The sequence below is a fragment of the Aulostomus chinensis genome, chromosome 21 (assembly GCF_037954235.1).
Source record: "Aulostomus chinensis isolate RoL2024-O1b breed Wild chromosome 21, RoL_Achi_v1.0, whole genome shotgun sequence".
Lineage (NCBI taxonomy): Eukaryota > Metazoa > Chordata > Actinopteri > Syngnathiformes > Aulostomidae > Aulostomus > Aulostomus chinensis.
The window spans coordinates 11,631,766-11,653,960 of record NC_141340.1 but is presented as its reverse complement, the minus strand read 5'-3'; the positions used below and the strand labels follow the sequence as shown (position 1 = coordinate 11,653,960).

At 40.9% G+C, this 22,195-nt stretch overlaps 1 long non-coding RNA gene across 2 annotated transcripts in view; it reads right to left on the bottom strand.

Moving 5' to 3' along the window:
• Positions 1–22,195, bottom strand: part of LOC147241697 (uncharacterized) — a 116,157-nt gene that overhangs the window by 67,078 nt on the left and 26,884 nt on the right. The window contains exons 4-5 of one of the 2 annotated variants that reach the window (XR_015110876.1): positions 11,222–11,367; positions 5,474–5,535 (exon numbers count right to left, since the gene is read on the bottom strand). This is a non-coding gene — a long non-coding RNA (uncharacterized LOC147241697). Of the gene's footprint in view, positions 1–5,473; positions 5,536–10,025; positions 10,640–11,221; positions 11,368–22,195 lie in introns of those variants that run through there. The other variant, XR_015110877.1, reaches the window with a different exon arrangement.

Here is a 22,195-nt window from a genome sequence, read left to right as displayed (position 1 = left end):
TGAATTCTCCTCGTGTTGAGTCAAACGGTTTGAATTGTCTTCAGATTTGCTCTCTTTTATTTGTGTTTTTCTTGAACACAGTTGCTCTCACAGATTTGCTTTGTTTTGAACAGCTACAGCTTCTATATCCACTGTCCAACTTTTCCCAGAGTCCCTCGATAAGAGAATTTTAGAATCTCTCCGGCAATAGCTGGTACATATAAAACTCTACCTTGTATTACACACGTCATGAAGCTTTCTTCTTGTGTGTGTGTGTGTGTGTGTGTGTGTGTGTGTGTGTGTGAGTGTGTGTGTGTGTGTGTGTGTGAATCATCGATTGTATTTATTTGTCACTCACTTCCTTTTCCATCTTGTGTTTCAGCAGCCTTAAAATATCCAATTTTGTGAGCCCTATTTTCAAATCTGTGTCAGATATTTTTGGACAGCTGGATCATGCTGGGCATATTAGTGGATGCCAGAAATGTAGTTACAACCTTTAGAGCAACGAGGTTACATTTGGAAAAGCCCACAATCTATTAGATTAGGGGAAGTGATGCAGCACCTTCAATTATGCCAATGCCAATTTACATTTCTGGTGTTTTGTTGACATTTTGTTGGAGCCGCAGCAGCATTTTCCCATTTGTGTATAACTTGCTTTGTTTGGTACACTTGTGTTACTGCGGGCCTGTGTTTCTCATCTGACAGTAAATCCTCAACAGCTCAATAAACTTCAAGCTACCTTTGTTTTCTTCAAATTTTATGAAAAAGTACATTCCCCCATCCAGGCCAGTTTTCTCTCAACACTAACAAATGCCCTGTACTTCTCTAGCAGTGTGTATGCCTTTGGTCCTAACCAGCTCCTAATTCATTATGGTGGGGATGTTTGTTGTTTTTTTTCCTCCCCAGCAGCCTTGAGGTCAGGTAAACATATGGTGGCGTGTTTAGCTCTGAAAGCTCTAACAAGGTACAATAAATGACGTAGTAACGTGTGATTATCCCCTCATCTGAAATACAATTGTTGAGTAACATCTCTAATATTCCATCTGCCTCCAAATTAATCAGATTAAAGCCCAAATCCCCTAATCCGTGTTTACCGATGGCTCTGACTTTGTGCCGTAATCTGATGTTCTTTTATTCCTCGGGGATTAAAACATGTCATGGCGGAGCGGAGCAATTTGTGATGTTGTTGTGGATGTTGCGGATGCTGTTGACGTACAGGTTGTTGGTCCACAACAATTCATTCAGGATCGACAAAACAAAATCAGTGCAAGGTTTTGTTCAGAGACCAAATTTTGACAAATAAATCAGATTATTGCAGAGTCCAGGAGTGGCCACAGAGAGAAGTAAATTGTTCAGAGAGAATTTTTATTTGTAGGTTACAAAGCAAAACGTTTTAATTCTTCTCATAGTTGTTTTGTGGCCAGTAGATTTAATTTATTTCCCACAATTTTGCTATTTTGAGGCCAAGAGACTAAACCTGCTCCATCAATTTAATTATATTTGAATGCCCTGAGGTATAATATTCTCTCAGTATAGGTTCTTTGAGTCAACAAGATAGAACATGTTCCATTAATTTAATTAATTGGTGGCCATGATAAATGTTGTATTCCTCAAATTTAGTTCTTTTATATGTTTCAAACAAGTTAGATCTTGTGGCGACTATAAATCTATTAAATTAAGTGAACAAGTTAAATCTTGCGGCCAAAAATGTTTGTTTTTTTCTCTCAATGCCTTCAAATTGAAAATAAAAATCAAGTAATTTTCTATGGCCATTTGTGAACACACGGAGAGGATTCTACCTCAACTTAAAAAATCTAAAAACTTGAATAAAATAGTTCTCCATCTCGCCGTGATTCAGATGTCATAGCAGCACAATAAGAATGATTTTGTTTATTGGTTGGCCAAGTGTAGTACTCTGCTGCTAAGACAGCTGTGAACTTTCTATTTGTGACCTGAACACTCAGGTACTATGTTATCAGAGTTGATTTAGAGCTCACAGCGAGCCGGCAACCTCGCGCAAGAATTCATACACAGCTTCACAGTAAGTAACAACTAAATAAAGCAGAACTTTGGCCAAATTTAGAATGAAAATCTCTCCCCTGGACCTGCTGAAATCTCAATTTGGTGTGTGTGTGTGTGTGTGTGTGTGTGTGTGTGTGTGTGTGTGTGTGTGTGTCACTTAACACACACCTGATCAATATGCAGATCCTGACCCTCTCAGGGTTCATTAATGCTTAAGCGAGGTGGATTTCATCTCCTGTCTCTGATATTCATTAACTTTGGCTTCCACATTGAAATAAAGACATGAGGATGACACAATAACAGTGTGAATCACTCACTGCTCCCTCTCTCTCTCTCTCTCTCTCACACACACACACACACACACACACACACACTCAGTGGCCCTCCCACACATACACACAGCTCATAAGACAGATGAAAGGCTTGACCAATAGTGAGAGCAGGTTTGTTGGTGAAGCTATAAAGTGGAGACAGTCTAATACTGGCTGAATTGTGTGTTACGACACTGACAGCTACTTGTTTATGTGTTGTTCAAACAGCTATTCATTACCCCATAGCTGGACAGCTTTCTGATTAGAATGTAATCTGAAGATTAAGATGATGAAGGTCAACTATATTGTAAAAGAAGGTGGAAACCAACTAAAATGGAGCACATATCTACGGCATTCTTTTGAAGGAAAACGAGGAATTTGAGAGCTGTGTTTCAATGCATTTGCTCCGTGTAAAATCTGTCACGTTACCAGAGCATGAAGGCCTGGCCGTTATAGTGTAACACTTGCTTGGCTGATCTTCCTGATGTGCTACTCGCGGCATCAGTGTATCTGTCTGAGCGGAGGTCTTTAACAGCCATGAATGCCAAGCATGGGGGAGGCAGACCAGGCCAAGCGTAACCACGGCGGCCCAATGTCCTTGGCTCCTTGGCGGCCTTCACCTCACACTCCCTGCACAGTGAATTTTATGGCTAATTTCCGGCAATTTATCCTGGCACTTTCAGAAGAGAGATTCCTGCGGGAATAATGTGCATAATTTGCATAAATCATCCTGATAGAATGCATATCAGCATGTAACCCCCCTCCCTGTCCGAGGCTGCAGCGTTTACTTTGTAATCAAAACTGACTCTTTTCCAACGGCAGACGCATGAGAGCCATGAGAAGAGGATCAGAGTTTAGGAGAGTAATTACAGCGAAATGAGAGACACATACAGAGATTCGTACACAGCTAGATGCCGTAAAAGTAACAGCAGCAAGATATTTTGTAATTACTCAGATTTGATGACGTTTTAAAGTTAGAAATAAGTTCGTATCTGCAGAATTATGTAGGTATTGTAAAGTGTAATTGTAATATAACACCTTAAGGCTCTTTGTTTGACTGTGGCACACTCTTTGTCCTCTCTCCGGGCCATCAGCCACACTTTGGTCCACAAGCCTGTTTCCAAAAGCTCCCACTGTGTAAGCGAACAATTGTCTGAGGAGAAGCGACGGGGGTCAGCTCACTGCATTCCCCCGTCGCAGTGATCTAATATGACGTACAGTGAGGACGTGCATATTCTCTTGGACTGCCTTCGTTACGATAATCAGCTGTGGTCAAATCGACTTTGCTGGTCGAGGAGATGCAGGGAGAGTAGAGGTTTGTGATTTCAGTGCATATGGAGGCCTGATGGAAATACTGAACAAATACTATAACTAATCCAAGGAGACACACAGACCAAATATGGCTGCGGGAGGGGGGACTCGTTATATGCATTTTGTGCCCAACTGTGGGTCCATCATGGGAGTTTTGCCACACCACCAGGTTCTTCCAGTATCCCATCCTCTCCAGATCTCTCATGGCATCACTGGTGACAACAGTCGTCCGCTGGGTGGACGTTAATCACAATAATACAGGGCAGGCTAATCATGACTCACTGATCAAGCACTAAATGACACGCCTGGCATACCCACTGTAACCAGCCGGTTACAGAAGGATTCACACACTAAGACTAGCCCCTTTGGAGAGGCGGGAGGAGGAGGAGGAAGAGGAGGAGGAGACGGCAGACAGTGGTTACGAGGCGGGTGCACAGCCATCCAGACAATAATTACTCTATGACTGTGGTCACATTAGGGATCAGTCAAAGCAGATTAATTTCAACTGATAGCATTGGTACCGCCCAAATGCAGATTTCCTTAATAAGAGTGAAATTTGGTCACTGAGAGGACCGTGAGCTTTGCTATGCAGGGTGCTCCAATTACTTATGCGAAGAGACAATGTCTTATTCTTTGCATAAATCAGCCTGCACTTCCGCGAGGTTGTGACTGTCGCCTGCAGAATGTCAGCGAAACATTAACACGCAAATCTGTTCAAGCTGATGTGTGTGTTTGTATGCCCGGACCGTATGCACGAACACAAATACGTCTGTGTGTGTGTGTGTGTGTGTGTGTGTGTGTGTGTGTGTGTGTGTGTGTGTGTGTGTGTGATGTGGTAGGCCTTTCACTAAATACCCAGAGACCCTGAGAATTACCCAGAGCAGAGAGGACAGCATCTGTTTGTGTGCTTGTGCCGAGCAAACAAGGCAATTTAGAGAACACCAAGGGAGCAGCTAATAAACACAACCTTATTCCCCCTTCTTCCTACACCTGGCGCTCAAGATTGCAGCGCTAGAGTAAGGATGTCTGTCTGTCTTTGTGGTATTGTCCATTCGTATGTGAGAGAAAGAGAAAGAGAGAGAGAGAGAGGGAGAGAAAGAGAGAGGGGGAGATGTCAAAGCCTGCTTGACCTGAAGAGGAGGGTTGTTTATATATTTTTACATGTACGCGAGTGTGTGCGGCATGCATGTGTAAGCGTTCATCATTCTACAGCGAGTAGCATGCCAGTGCTGCTGGAAAATGGCAGGTCTGTGTCCCATCACACCCTAGTGTCTTTGTCTACTGCCAAAGCTGTGCAAAAATGTCTGCCCTGGATACCTGGCACAGGAACTGCCCTCTACTGTACACAAAAGGTGCAGACAAACTAGGCTGCCAGGATCTACCCTCCTCTCACATCGATGAAAGTCATAATGGCCTAATTGTTCTCTCTTATTTTATTACGCACAGAAAAAACCAAAGCTATGACACCAAGATCCTGGCATTTTGAAGTGAAATCATGTTGGTCCTGCTTTCCCTGCAACTGTTGCGGCAAACATGCTCTAATGAGCCGCTGACTCTGATATGGAGCCAAAGTGACACCCAGCAAAACCACGTATCAGACCAGACACAAAAATGGCTGCCCAGTGCCAAACCCCGCCTGAGCTTTCACTTCATATCACGCACATAGCACAGGGGTTGGGAAGTGGAGGTTTTACGGGGCATTTGTCAAATTTTGCCACTGAAAATGTACGAATGTTTATCTACAGACAAAAACACATCCACATCAGGCCTTTGATCGGAGTTCACAAGGTAAAATTAAACACCCTTCAACAATGAGCTCTTCAAGGTCTTTCAACCATCATGTCACATACCTGGTAGGTTCAGAAGACAGCCCAAGCTCCATCAGCCTTTGAGCCTGGGAGCCAAGAACGTCCTGGAACACAAGAGTGGGAGACAATAAGTGCAAAGGAGGAGATTAATCTGAGTTATTACATTGATTAGATTTCCAGAATGCTAATTAAAAGATGTTAGAACATGGGCCCAGCCAAGGATCAGTGGGTGCTAATGAGGACCTCTGTAATCTCTGCTGTAATGAGAGCGCTTTAAATGTAAAGTTTGCAGGGATGGAGGAATGAGGGAATGTAGCCACAGTCCTGGAAAAACCATTCCCATATTGTGATTATGAGCAATAATGATGAGGATTCACAGTATCAGCAAAAGGAAAATTCTTTAGAGAAAAAAAGCAAGAGTGCAATTCAATTATAGTAAAGGCTTTTTGCACAATAAAAACATTTTATTATATGACGATTAACAGGATGGTTTAATGGCTGAAGGTCACGTACGCCCTTGTCTGATTTTACAATAGGGGCCTTTGTAAAGTAACGGGGGTAGTATCTTTTAATGAGAAACCACTTATCCCAGCCTGCTCCTCCTTCTCTTTCTCACCGTTCCCTCCATTTTTATGATTTTCACTCTTCACCTGTTAAGTATTTTAAGACTATAATAGTGGTTGAATACGTTTTGGGTTTGTTGACTTTTCACAACCATACATTGTGTGAAACATCTGTTAAGATATAAAACACGAAAAGAAATGTGTCAAATGTCACCAGCATATATGTAACTAAAATCGACACCAGGCTACATGGTTTGATGCAGTAGAAACATGTATTGATGTAAATTAATATTAACTAAATGAGAGGTTTTCTTAGTCAAACTGAATCACAGATATTACACTTTCTGTTTTGCCACTTTCCGTTCCATGACTTTTCTAATTTTCTCAAGAGTGTGGTGACCCTGCTTTGAACTCCAAAATTTTTCCAGAAAATACTTAAACCCAGTGGAAATTTGAACCAAATTTGAAGACATTGCCTTTAACTGTTCCAGAGATACAATGTTTAAAAAAACTGAGGCTGAAGAACCGATAATCCCAAAACAGAATTCCAGCACAGAGGCATAAAGAACTACTGATGAGCTATCAAACTTTCTCTGTCACCCAGTAAAATGATTGATATTTGCAGCCCCAATGACCTATTTCACTTACAGAAGGAGAAATACAGAACGACAAGAAGTGAAAGGAGGAATCTAACTGCCATAAAACGGCAAAACAATACAAACCATGCACTTTAGGAGTGAAATTAGCGAGGTTGTTACTTATTCAGTAGATGCTCGTTATTAGCAAATGAGTCTTAGCGACAGGTGCACCCCACTCATTTACAAATGAGAGCATATCACTATAATCAGCCTGCTAATTTATCACAAATAATGAGCTGTGTTGAAGAAAGGCTGGTACGTACTCCAGCGAAGGATCACCCTAATTGATCTGGAGATCAAATACACCTGATTTTAGTTCATTCACTTTGACGTTAGTCTAACCTTTGATAAACGGGCTTCGATCAGAACTGCCTCATACTCGATGACACACGGCGTCATGAGGCGGCGTGTTTGAGAGAGTTGTGTGTTTAACCGAGCTTATAGGGTCTAACATTCAGCCCGCCTTATGATGCAGAAAAAAAAAAAAGGAGGTTGAAATTACACTGTGGGTATGACAATGCTGATAGGCTATAAAACCATGTCATTTAATGTCCCCCACCAGCCCCCCCTCCCCCCCTTCCCCCCAGCGTGGCGCTCTGGTCGACTCAACATTAAGCCAATTCATCTCCTCACAGAAGGCCGTGAGACAGGTCTGGTCTATCCGTCACTTTCCTCAGGATGGGTTTGATCAAGGATTTCAACACTGAAGGAGAGCTATCAAAGCAGCTGCTGCATAACAAAAGCAGCTCTTTATTGAAAGTCAAAAAAAGCCACATGATATCATAGCAAAACTGATGTAGCAATAATGTACGGTTTTGTACGCCACTTGATGCTGCTTGTTTGATCTGTCATATTTTTAATGACCTCTCTAGAGAGAGGACCCCAGATTTGCATTTTCGGTCCCTGCTCCTGTAATGAAAAAAGGTAGAGAGGAGCATATTTCACAGAGCCTGTCAAGCCCACTCACGCCCCTTTGCAAAGCACTCAGGAACTTCATTCCATTGACGTCGCTTCTCACGGCCAAGCTATGAAATTGAGGATGACAAAATTAGCAAACCTAGACTGTTTGGACACATTTCCAATATAGTGAGTTTCTTTTTTTTTCTCAGAATGCAATCAAGCCTTCAGACATTAAATATGAAGTCTCCTTGAAAGTTGCTCGGTCTCTTTGCAGCAGTTCAGCTATAGATTTATGTAATCGCAAGCTTGTTAGGAAGATTTCGCAGGCCTATTGACAGTGACGTGCGCTGGGCTTGGGCAGAGGTGACATCTGGGAAGCACAATTCTGCTGCACCACCACGCAAAAGCAATTAGAGATCTATATTCCTAGACAGGTCTGGACTTTCTTCTATGGTGGAGGGATACATAGGCTTTAATGTCTTTATTAACATGACATGCGTGTCCTGTACACCGCCTTCAAATGACAATCAAAGGGTCGTCATGGAAAGGGGGGCAGCAATCAGCGAAATCATGCTCGGCCTACAAGACTGTGTTGACAAGTCAGGACATCAGAATGCATTTTCCAAGTGAGTTGTTCTGAAGATCTAAATATTGTAACAGTTTTGTTTTTTTTTGGGCATTGCTTTCTTTATTGTTTTTGTTTTGTTTTTTTTCCAAGAAACAGAAATGGCCCCGGTTATCATACAACTTTACAGCTACAGACAGCGACCATTACACGAGTTTCACGTGGAAAAGGTCTACTCAAAAACACACAGCTCTTGCTCTTCTGCTTCAAATGAATCTTTACTGACTAAAGTAATTAGTTCAGTCTATTAATTACTATAATCACCTATTATCATGTTGGCCTTAATTTTGTTAATGTTTCGTGGATGTAATGACCCTGTAACAAATCTGTTTCCAGGAATATTCTCTGTCTGAGTGCAAATTATTTTGTAATTGAAGCCATTATTGTCAACAAATCCTGCAAAAATACAAAAACTAGCAGCACATCACACCAAAACTGTGTCACTCAACACTAAGCTTTATTAGTTGCAATGAATTATTTCAATCTTCATAAACTAGTGACAAAAGACTTTATTAAAAGGTGGTTTACCCATAAAACAGCTGGGCGCTATAGTCCTAACACACTTTCTGCAGCCCCAGGTTAATATAGATCTGGTGCAGCAGATGCCTGTGTCCTACTCAAAATAAAATACCATCATGTTCATGGCTCAACAGTGTGTTTTAATAGTTAATGGATGTCACTGGGGTGGTCTGTGGCACAATGGAATCAGCTACATCATATACAACCATTTCTTTACATGAAAAATGTACAAGTGAATGTAAGTAAATATACAAATGCATAAATGTCGACATATAATCTTTATTATGAGACAAAAAAATACCATTTAATCGACAAACTGCAGCATTGCATTATCCAAGAGTCTGAAAGTCACTTGACAAAGGGAGACGTTTCCAAAACCTGTGATCAAATGTGGGATGTAATGAAGTACAATGACGCTTATTTTCGTCATCTTCTTTCCCTTTATTATCTACATTTAAAGATGAATGTACGTGCTTTCTGCAGGTAACACTTAAAGGGCATTTGAGCAAAATTATTGATTTTTTTTCTACTTCGTATCATCGAGACCCTTCACAATATGAAGACAGATTTTACTCAAAATAGAGTAGACAACACATCCAGTGAAAGTCACTGACATCTAAAACCCCGTCGAAGACGCAATTAAACCTGGAGTTAGTGATCATCAAAATGTTGTTGACACTGAAAACTTTTCACAAATTACAGCAAATTTCTTCTTCATCATTATCTGTATATTTTATTTGGATTTTTTAATTGCTATATCATATTGTTTATATCATATCACATATCATATCCTATCATTTTATTCAGTTAACGTTGGTGGAATGTTGTTTAAGGCCTAAAGTTTTTTACTTTACAAGTAAAAAAGTTAAATTGTACTTGAACCAGTGTCGTTATTTTACACAACTATCTGTGCCGCTATTAAAGTACTCAACCTCTGTGCTTTTGCCTCCTCTTGAGATAACAAGTAATCATTTTCAAACAATATACGACACACATCATGTCTAACATCAGTTGTCCTCCATATCTGTGGCTGTAAACCAGCAGTTTATAATGTCAACCACAGTGCCTCCCATGCTGGTCCCCCTGAACCCCGCTGAAATAAAGATGGGGGTCTGAGGAGAAGTGAGATGGTAAACAAGGCAGCCCTGCTCCCCAGCTGTGAAGGTGACACAGGGACGTTACACCAAGAACAAGCCCTTTTGATTAATCACAGGGTATTTACTAGCTCCGATCTAATCAAGGAGCTCGGGATCACAGGCTACATCATACACGGCCCAGAAATTTACACAGCAGAGTTAACCTGTCACCTGCCGCCATCCTGCTCAGAACATCTATAAACTCAACGTCGGCCAGCAGACAGGCACCCAGCTCCAGAAGTGATTGTTTTATTTCCACAGAAACAATATAAACCTGCAGTCAGATACTAAACACATGTCGTTTGATATAAGGCAGAGGGGAGAAACAGCCATTTATCTCAAGGTGGTCATGGCAATGGGATACAAGAATGTGAGCCGTTTGTAAACTAAGTAAATGACAGCTTTGAGTGCAGTATTCTTGGGCTGTAATACTGGCAAGGTACATCCTGTAGAGAACACACCCAAAACTAAAAGTGGAGAGTGACTTTAACTAGACTTTAAACCTAACTTCTGAGCAGCGCTGTGATTGATTGAGCTTTTAAAAGCAGAAATAAATCCCGAAGTGGAAACATCTTTGTCCTAATTTGGTGGCATGTCGGTGGGATTGTAGCTAACGTATTGGTAATTCTATGGATAATTATACATGTTTCTTTTGTAAAAAGCATGTGACACTGATAAAGGTATAACCTTTAGTGTGACCTATGTGCTGTCGTTTGTTGTTAGTGCTTCTACACAGAGAGGAAAAAGTGCTGCAGACCTGCTGTGTTTATGAAGAGGTCTGGATAAAGAGCGTCCTGTAAAATGTCACTCCATGGGGGAGGCTGCCTCTGTTCAAAAATATTCAAAGAAAACCATGACAACCCTGGAAACCACAGAAATTCTTGAATATGCAGGTTTACAGTAAAAAATAAATAAATAAATAAATAAAAACCCAACAGTGAACTAATGTGTCTTTCTGCCTCTCATCCATATACATGTAATGAAACATCAGTGACTGTTGGAGATAAAACACTCGGTGGTGTTTGTGCAATAGATCACTTAGCACTCGTGAGCCACATCTCAGCCGCACGAGCCCCGGACAAATAGTCTATTAGATGAGAGCGTTTTTGTCAGTCTCCCCATCCCCCAGATATTTCCTCAGAATGACGAGTCGCATTAGACGCCAGGAGGAGGAGTAATTTCTGTGTCACATCCCTTTAGCCCGACCCCACTGACAATCGCCAAGATGAGGGCATTCTTCGTAAAAGTTAATCACATTTGCCTTTTTAATGGTGTGCCTCTTACTCTACCAATGATTTACAATAAATTGTCCTCCCATTGTGTTCCCCCAACAGCCTGGTAGGTGTGTGTACGTGTGTGTGCGTATGTGCACGCGTCGAAGTGACTTCAAGGAGTGTATCAATACTTACATCACCCCTTTGGCCTTCACTCTTCAGTGTTGACACTGCAGCGCTGTGAGCCAGGCCTGACTGGCAGGAGGCCACCGCTCCATAGGGAAGAAGACGATTCAGCAGTGGAGGAAAGCTGCAAATATTCTCGGTTGTGTACTTTAAATCTAAATGTAAATGGAGTTGAGTGTAAGTTAGCATAAGCTGAATTTAGATGCCCATTGCTGTTTGTGGGTGATATCTAAATATCTAAACTGTGATTAAGAAGTGAAATGAGTTTAACATAAGAAGTTCCAAAACAAAGGTTAGTGTTGTGATAAAATCCACCATCAAACGATAGAAATTTAGAATATTTAATCATGCTGTAATTCTTTGAGGGCTACAGGACGCCGTGTTGGGAATTACTGTTACTGTAATTTTAAATAATATTTAATTATTTACAATAATATCAGATTGTTTTGAAAAGATCTGTCAGATATTCAACTCAGTGGATAAACTAAAAAAACATGCACATATGATAATTCCATTCATTAACATTAAGGTTATTTCATAACAGGAACCTTCGCCAGCATGTAGGCATAAGAAGAGTGACTTATTTCCTAAACATGATAGTTGGGTTGTGCGACAGGAGTACATTTGTTTTCCTGACAAGTGCTCACAAAAAGTCAGACAATGTAGAGATGAATTGATAAACAATGAAGGATATAGATATCGATTATTGTTGAGTGGAAGAAGAAATCAGGAGGCTAAGATGTGGAGGAAAGACGCTGACATGGAGTCCTCTGGTAAATCACCTCCATTTAACTGATGCGAGATAGATTCATGCTTTACCACCAACACCTGCACCTCCTCAGCTATACCGTTGTAAGTGTGTGTGTGTGTGTGTGTGTGTGTGTGCTTGGTTAGTAGGGGTAGACACAACAGTCCATGGTTGTATTGTAGTTTTAGCTCACAGTTTCAGTTTGATTAATATTGATTTGGACTTTACGAAGAAGAAAAACATCCCCAGGATGAAATTAATCGAATAAATAACAACTTTAGTCAGCGCTGTGTTTTTACTGTCATTAATGGGTGCCATTGTGCAAGCACCTCGACTTTGTCAGGGAGAAATTAGTGCTGTGTGTGTGTGTGTGTGTGTGTGTGTGTGTGTGTGTGTGTGTGTGTGTGTGTGTGTGTGTGTGTGTGTGTGTGTGTGTACACACAATCTAATACAACTGTGGAATCAAAAGTTGCAGTTCAAATGCTTATCCAATCTTGGGTTGCATGATATCCATCGTGCTAGCATTAAAAATGCCAAATTAAAACAAAAAGTGCAAAAATCAGGAAGCGATTGATTTGGCCAAAATGTTAATATCAACATATACATCATTATTATGACAGGAGCAGCTCTCGTGGAATCGCCCTCTCCTCCCTGAATTTACAGCACAGGCATCCAAATATAGGCAGATCTCAGATTGATTGGTGCAGTGATTTAATGCGAGACCAAAATGAAAAGCTAAAACTTTGTTTGGGATCGGTAAAATTTGGAAACAGTAATTGTATTGGGGGTTGTAAAAATGGTACGTTTTATGGAGAGAGAAGCAAAGCCTCATTCTCTGAGTGAGAACCAGCTTCTCCATCCATCAAATATTCAGACAGACTCGTAATTCCTTGTGAGTGAGATGTCCTGTAAAGATGACTGGGAAACAAAACACTTGTGGTAAAACAATGTTCTGAGGACATTCTGTCAGATTCCTCTCTTTTTTACAGATTTCATCACTGAGCTGCTGTGGCGTGAATGCTTTAAAACACTTTGACATAACATGCTGTGTCCTGAGACCCTCTGCTTGTGAATAATGAATTCACAGTATGCTCCAAACAGCTGTCTTCTTGCAAGGAGTTATTTTCAAGGCCTTTGGGCACATCTCTCAAGTCATTTTGAAGAAACCAACATCATTTGAGATTATTCACCTGGTTCTCGCCCTGACAGCAGCTGACCAATCTGTAGCCCTCTGAATCATAACGAACTCCCGTGATTGGCCGAGAAGCAGAGAGAAAGTCAAGCCATCCTCCATTCTTCCTGCCCCCGCTCCTCATATTTAATTCAGAGGTTGTGTATTTCTTTATGATTGCAACATCTGTTTGTTCCCAGTGCCAGCTCTCTCCGTCAGCCTCCCTCTGTTCAATAATTCCTGCCCTGACCCCTAAAAGCCAGCGACATCACAGCACCGGCTGCTGCTCAAACTTCACCGGGACCAGACACAAAGGGACAGGTGCCTGCTACCAAATCATCTGGCTCACCAACCTGCATCGCCCATATCACTGGTGATGAGGCTGTTCCCAGATCAGTCAAGCGAAATCATCAACAGGGCTGATGTGAAACATGGACAGGAGCTTCTTCGTAATACAATTAAGGGGACGTCCCACTTTCATTTTAAAAAACAGTGTTGTCCTGTCCATTTTTAGAGCTCATCTGCAACTCAGCACAGGCTCTTCTATTAATTGTCATTCTCTGCTTACTGTATTTCAGTCCTAAAAAGAGACATCAAGACATGTTATCCTGAATATCAGTATGAGTAGCAACTTGTCTTTGCTTCTGGTGAAAGCACTGGATTAAACTGGCAGCAGCCAGAATGTGAAAATGGACTCCTATGGAGTTATAGAAGCTTTTGTTGAACCTTTTAGTGCTCATTTGCAACAGTTTCCCTTAGTTTGCAAATGAATTCAAGCAGTTCAAATCCAGAGAATAAACTTTCATGGTTCAAAAGTCTGTGATATACTGGACAACAACGTTGAAGTGACATAAACAGAGTTTAAAAAGGCTCTTCATCGAGGTTAACAAATGACATCCAATCCAGCCATTCTTCCTCTTACAGGTATTTGGCTTTGGTGGATTATTTACAAGTCGGTCTCTGTCTGTTTCTATGAGTCAACAGCTGTGGTTTCAATAGTTACAGGTTTTAAAATGGCCATTCACAACAAAAGAGGTCTCGACTCCGATGATGCATAAATACATTAAACTGTCTGAAGTACAATAAAACCAGGAAAAAAAACTACAAAAGTAGCACACAAGTAATTTGCTCTTTCAATTAAGCAAAAGCTCCTGAGTGGCCAAACCCACTGCAGAGGTTTTGTCCAAAAATGTTCATGAGAAAGAATTCATAACATACATGTGCGGATTCACACACAAGCTTACGTGTTCCATCAAAACAGCTGTATCCTCCACGGCATGTGTAAATGTATGGTTACTTACATTGGATCTACAGCCTGTCAACACTCATGTCTGATCGAAGTACAGTATTTAGTCAGTTTTCTGAGTGTGATGCACATCAGAAACACTGAAGGTGGCGGGGTCTACAAACAGCTGCTACCAACTGACCTAAGAGTGCTTGGGCCAGATGTTGAGATGACCTCATAACCTTGGGACAAGCTGATGTGGCCATGATGGAGATGGGTACTGTCAGAGGAAAGTGATCTAGTGACATGAAGGCCTTCCATTTTTCCCGCATTTTCTGCATTGGTCTTTAGCCCCTAAACTGGGCAATCCTGGAGGGCAGGGAAAGATGGAGGACGGATGAGGAGAAACATGTAAACACAGAAGGGAAAGAGACTGAGTGGGAGGGGCGGGAAAGGGGGGGGGGGACTGGTCAGTGCTGCTGACGGTTGTCACAGACGTTGAGTTCAGCACAAAACTCTGCCAGAAGCCATCATGTCAAAGCGAAGTTAGCTGAATGAACAAGAACAACTTCAGGCCCTGCCACTTTAAATCTCCCTCAAAATTCAACAGCTGTTTCTTGAACGAATGCAGATGCAAAATAATGATAATAATGCCTACTTACAGCTCCTGTTTAGATGTAAACAATCCATCTTGACCACACCCAGTACACATGGTGTTTCATTAGCGCTACAAAGCCCTTCGGAACATTTAATTTCAGAGGCAAGGGGGCACAATAGATTGTTGCTCTGCAAAATGTTTGACACAAGCAACTGGAGCTAAATACGAGTAATTATTTAACACTTTATATGATGCAAGTTTTTCAGTTCCCTATAAAGCTGTAAAACACCTGAAGAGCAGAGAGATTATTCTCTGTCTCTCCTCATATCCTATGATTGTCTAGTCTGGTATCTGAAATTCTTAACATTTTGATTGGGTGCGTCTTGGCTCCAAGCATCTTTACTCAGCTCAGACAATGTCTTTGTACCAAGGCCACAGCCTGTGGTGGTTTTCTACTGACAGATGAGCATGTCAACACATTTTCCTGTGTGTGTGTGTGTGTGTGTGTGTGTGGGGGGGGGGGGGGGGGCGCTAAAACAATCAGCCTTGTGAGCTCTGCCAATATAAACCAAACTGTAAGGTGAGAGTCACCAATCTGGTACCATTTTGATGAGGCATAGCATCACACTAAGTAGTTTCTAATACTAAGGTAAAACAAATGTATACGTGACAGACATCATTTATTAAGTTTGCTTTTGAATCACCGTTTTTTGTTTTTTTTATATAAATGGTCCAAATAACTAAAAATGTTATTTCTCTATTATTTGAACACCATTCAAACTATGGCATAAAACAAGAAAAAAAGAAAAACAAAACAGTGATCCCCACCAAAAGAGAGCTGCGACATGTGGATCTAAATCTGTCCCTCCTATCTGCAGGCCCATTGGCAAAGGGTAGCTCAGCTGTAGCCGGCAGATTGTGTGAACGGCAGACTACAAACATCTCTCCACAGGCCATACCAAGGTGTCTAATCCAGGAAACACTGTGAACACACACCCCGTGGGCTCCCACACCGCACTGCAGAGCTTATAAATCCAAGTGTGCACTTCCATCTCAACAAGATGCTTAGGCTTTTATTCAGTAGTAAACCCTGAATAATAAATGTTTTATTATTGAATATTTCCAAAACAAAATGATTTGTTTCAAGACTTGATGGCTGTACCGGAGACTAATGTGTTTGTAGTCCTGAGGACTGCAGTTACATGAAGTTACGGCTGCATGAAGCATTAGCTTTCTGAGCCGCACAAGTGCAACAAACATTTTTTTTTTTTTTTTTTTTTACTATGAATAAGAAAATCCAATGACAACTTTATAGATAATGTGTTTACAGATTTCGGCACATTACCTCAAGAAATATTGCCAGCTCGCCTGAGTTGTGTCTGCTGTCCAGCACCTGTCATAATGGCTGAGTGTCACCCACGTCACAGGGTGTCGTGAAATGACAGCTCCCAATGTCTGCAAAGATGAAGCCTCAGGAGGGGAAAAAAAAGAAAAGAAAAAAAAGCAGGACAGATCGAAATTTCATACTCTCGAGTACATCAAAGTGACTCCTGTCAGCATTGCATCAAGAGCGGGGAAACGGGAACTGTTCATTTCTACAGCTGTGAGTTGGAATGTGGAGGGGGTTTCTAAAGGAAACAGGCTGTGAAGGTGAGCACCGTAAATTATGTCTGGTGACTTACAGGAAAAATGATGCCAATGAAAAAGACCCTGTCAAGAATCGCCCGACTGGATTTATGACAGTATAGTCAAAATAAGGCCATGATTGGAAGGTGAATCTGAAGACTTGAGACAAAGATTAGAGTCTGGGGGCTTTCCAGACATCTTGTTTATGTCCCGAGGGGTAGCACCTGGGATTTAATTATATATTCACAGAAGGGCTGCACAATTAATCAAGATTTAATCTTAATGTGGCTGACTGCAATTTTCAACATGGAATATTTGTAATTGTGTGTCAAAACAGCGTTTCATTTAAATATTCAGGTGCAGCCTACACATCATATTCTACAGAATTCAGAGAAAAAAAAAATTTTGGTGTGATAGAGATCACCACAAACATAACACCCTTATCATGTCGATTGGGTTTTCAATAAAAATTTGAATTATGTAAAAATAAATGTTCCCTCCAATATTACAAATCAAATAATTATTGCAATATCAGTCAAAATAACCACATTAACATAATTTCTCTGAATTGTGCTGCCCTTGTTCATATCTTACAACTTTTGGTCGAATCAGAGTTTTTTTTTGTTCAGCGCAGAAAACAATGAAGCTCAGTTCAGCTACAATATGAAAATGTTTAAAGACAATAAGGCTTGATTCTTCTTCAAAGTTATCTAACCAGTCGGTGTGGCTAGCAGAAATATGATGCACGCATAACACAGAGTCACATTGACAGTTACCATGAGGCAAGCCTTTTTACCTAAGCAGTTTGGAAAAACGAGTGAGTGAGTGTGTGTGTGTGTGTGTGTGTGTGTGTGTGTGTGTGTGTGTGTGTGTGTGTGTGTGTGTGTGTGTGTGTGTCCCTTTGCAAGCCCACGGTGCTACAAGATACAGAGATACAACTTGCGAAGCACAGACAAATATTCGGGGCTTCAGGCTAAAAGAATCCAAGGCGTCCAAAATCTGCTTTTGTCCCAGGGCCAAACCCTGAACTGCATTGTGGGCCACTTCTGATTTCAGCACTAGCTGGTGTAACGCAACCAGCCATGCATTAGCATTGGCCCTCCAGTTAGAGGAGGCTCTTAGGATCCTGTCACCCAAACTTACCATACACTCCTCACACACACACACAAACACACACAGCTGCAGCGAGTGTGCACAGACCTTCATATGGCTCCCTCTCATTCACACCGTAAATTCAACAATGTTCAGAGCCCTAAAACCTTTCCAGAAACTCTTACGCACATATCAGCTGTTAACACTGGCAGCAGGGACGTCCCTCTACACAACATAAAAGCGCGAATCTCCCCGTTAAAGCAGTCGGCCCTCACCACTTAGAGGGGGCCCGGGCTAGCATACAAAGTTCAACAACTGTGAAGAAGGAACTATTAAAGAGGACACACAAAGCAGTGACCTTGACTGACAAGTGCTCTTCATTTTGGCCATAAACAGCAGTGGGGCCTGATAAGTGTTCATCGGTGCGGGAAGTAATGACCTATCCGTCAGCAGTGGTTGGGCTGCGTAAGGTAGTATAAATGGAACATACATAATGTACAGCAATAATACCGGCACTCTCACAGCCTAATGTATTATCATTATTCTTGGGGACCAGGATTTCTTTTCCCCTCCCCTAACCCTGTGCAACGCGCCTCAGCATGGTGGGTAAATGCCTCCCGGCCATGATAATTTCATTCTAATCTTTGTTCCATATTATAATTTTCATGGTCAGAAATACACCAGGAAGCAACACCACGGTTTCTATCAAGGGCTAAACAGAACACAGGGCCATAACAGGAGGTTTTATGTGACTGTATAACCGCCCGTTCTTAGTGCACCAGTCAATTTACGATAAGAATGGAGAGAGCTGTAAATTTATGTGTGATGGCCCTTTTCAAACAACATTATTATGGGTTGAAGCAACTTCTGATAGGCAGTGGTATGTCCATTCTAGAATCTGCTTAATGATTAAAAGTTAAAATAAGTGCAATAATTCCTTGAAGAAAAAAATAATGACATATTACTGCTAAATTAAATGCAAGATTGGAACACGGAATTACTGAACCGCTGCCTTGGGGTTGTATGTCCATAATGTATGTACAGAAGACACTGAATTTAATAAAAAGGTATTGCTTTTGCTGTGTTAGTCAGTGGAAATTAGCCGCTAATAAGTAAATAAATAAATAAATATATACATATAAAACATCATCTACATTAGTTATCGTTCGTATCATAGTTGTTGTTGTTTTTTCCAAGAATCGTGATCCACAAGTTTGCTGTCCAAATCAGTGACAAAAGGAAAATAGTAACAGATGTGTCAAAATGTGACATTTAGGACCAATGTGACAATCCTGTATTTCTATTACCAAATATAGGATTTTCTATACAATAGAAAATCTCTTGATATGGATAATTATATTAAAATATGGGATTGGGAACGGCATGATATTTGATACATGGTAGTTTTTTTTCTCCCACACTGCTGATCCCTAAAATCACAGTAAAGATGACCTTTGACTCTTTGGATTTAAAATATAATTGTTTAATGTGTTAACAATGACATGTGGTGGTTATGACATCGTCGTATTCAACAGTATTTGACTCATTCTCATCTTTGGGATAAAGAGTTGATAGATTGTTTGCGTTTCAAATGCAGCACTTATATTTTACTCAGACACATTCTCTCACTGGTGGGACTGATCTGGGGTTGTTTTTTTTTTTTGTTTTCATACAAACCCACAAGCAGACCTGTTGCTGTTCCTGCACTTGCTAACACTTTTGCACATTGTTGTTATTGTCTCATACATGTTATTTTCTAGCCATTTTATCTCCAGCCCTGATGGTACTTTTGGTCCTGTTAAAAATATTGTACTGTCACATTTGCAGTATTTTGGCACCAAGTTAGTGCTTAAGTATACTGTGGGTTCTTGTGAAATTTGTACTTTTTTTTCTACATTTATTTCTTGAGCAAAACAATGCCTGATAGAAATTTGTGACACAGATTCAGACTAGTCATATCTCCAGTTTCTATTTGCTATAGTAGTCAGCGGCTGGCTTCATATTTAAAAGACAAAGTGGTTTCGATGTTCTTGTTTAGGTCTTGACAAGAAAACTCAATATTCTCTAAAAAGAAAATGTCCTCCTACTGCTTTTATTCCCCGGATATGACTCCTTTCTTACTCACTCATGTTCAAAATAGATTAATCACACAACATGGAATTAAGAACATGGAATCAAGAATCTGCTACATGGTGGTGCCCACTAAGATTTAATATGTGTAATGGATATTTTTGCAGAATTCTATAACTATATTGAGAGGAAATTCAATAACTGTGGGTCCCAAATATAATTCAGAGGCACAAACCTGATTTCAGCTACTGCCGAAATGAAAACTACAATCAAAAATACATAAGAAGGACTTGATCCAAAATATATCACTACAACTCCGTCTGGAACCTATATTTGTAGTGTTGAGAGTAATCATGTAACACCCTTAATTAGCAGGCATTTCTGATGCTTCCCACACACAAACTGCATCAAACTTACCACCAGCGACTTTATCCAAAACTCATCAACAGAAGCTTCGATGCACTACTATACAACCAACCATACCATAACACCTCCCGTAGAAATGTATAGTTTGATAGTAGCATCAAATCTATCAGGGATACAGAAATAGCCACATAGGCTAACCATGTGCTCTGAGCATAGCGTGCCGTCTCTCCCAGGTATCCCTGCAGAGCAGAGGGAAAAAAATGAAGGATGCCTCCAAACCTTGGAGACACTAATCTCCCTTGTGGAGGTCAAATCTAACATGGCAGGTTAGTGTCTATGGAGATTGACAGCCTGGAGAAATACTGCTGCCAGGCACCCAAAACACACAGTGACAGTAAACACCTCCCAGGAAAAAGGCTGGTTACCAAGCCCTATACAGCGACTGTCAGAGGGCGCCTGTTGTCAGAGCTGCCGCCGCCCTCGCGCTGACAGACTCTGTCAACCTATCTTCATCATATCGAAAACATCTCAGTCATGAACATGGTGATCACCTACTATGAATACATATCTAATCTTGGCATATTTTCATCGCAACCACTGCTGCGTAGCTATCCTTGTTCTTGCAACACATCCGATCCAGAGATTTACCAGGGCAGAGGTGATTAGTCAACTGATCGATTAATGCGCAGAAAATCAATGAATATCTGCAAGACCTCCATATTCTAGCAGTTCTAAGGTAAGATTGGAAACATTCTCAGAATCCAACCTCTCAGATGTGATATTTGATTTATCTATGTGACGGTAAACGGGATATCTTTGGTTCCTGAAAAAAAACTTTCAATCATTTTACATTCACAGTGCAATTTTGAGTAAAGGTACAATAAAGACCTCATCTTTTGCGTACTATTGCATTCGCTAATGAATCCTTGCAACCTACACTTAGACTTTAATCTACGTTTTTTAGTGTGGCTGCGCAGAAACCGTAATGTAGAACAGCAGACCACTAATTGCATGAAATATGTTATCTTACAGGCTTGTGCTGTCTGCCTTTCATAAACAAAGGCTGACAGATCATGCCCTCAACCAGTGACCCTGCTGTGAGCATATGCACTAATGCAAGGTCACACTGGAGACTAGCCACATGAGGAGAAAACAGCCAACCAATTTGCCTTGTGAGCCCAACACAGACACTGATGTGGTCATAATGCTGTATAATAAAACGCCAGTGTGGTAAATAGAGTCTCTTTTTCATTAGCAGCTCTAATAAATGGTGCTTCTATAAAATTGAGGCTCCTTTTTATGTCCAAGAGAGGAGAAAATGATAAAGGGTTATCACTGCCAAAAATCTGCTGGTGTTCAATGTCAAGGAGGCTTTGTTGGCTCCCACAGTGCTCAGCTGTGTGTAAACCCAGGGCAGCCCCGGCTCTCATAATGGAAGGTGGCCATCTTTGAATTAGATAGCCACATAGAATAGTTGCCATAAAGCACATTATATGGTCCATTTCAATCCTGCCGCCAACCAATTACATTTATAAACTACTCATGTGAGAAGCAAATCAAAAACAACACAGGTACAGTTAATTAACCTGTAAAGTCACAAAACGCTTGTCTAAAACTTGTTTGTACTTTTAACATATTTACATTGCATTCATTGAATATTCAAAATATTTATCTTGTTATTTCACTATTATTATATGAACTGAAATGTGTTTCAGGTGAATCAGTTCTGCACCTGTAACTGCCACTGCTCACCAATCGTGTCTGCACTGTCACTCAAGAGCCGGTCCACCACATCCTACAAGACTATGGGGTCTAACTCTAAATCACCATCGCTAACCTGATATGTGAGCCTTACAGAATTATTAAAAAATAAATACTTCCATTGTTTCACTGGCAAATGGGGAAGAGTGGTTGAATAATGGCAGCAGGATGAGCATTCAGCTGATACCTGATAGCTGATAGACTTACAGCAACTGATCCTGTTGACGTTCCTATTTGAGCTCCAAATCGCTTGGTTTACACCGGTCTGTGGTGACTCCTGAAGACAAAGCCAATGCCTTAAAGGATCACTCTGGTATAGGATGTGT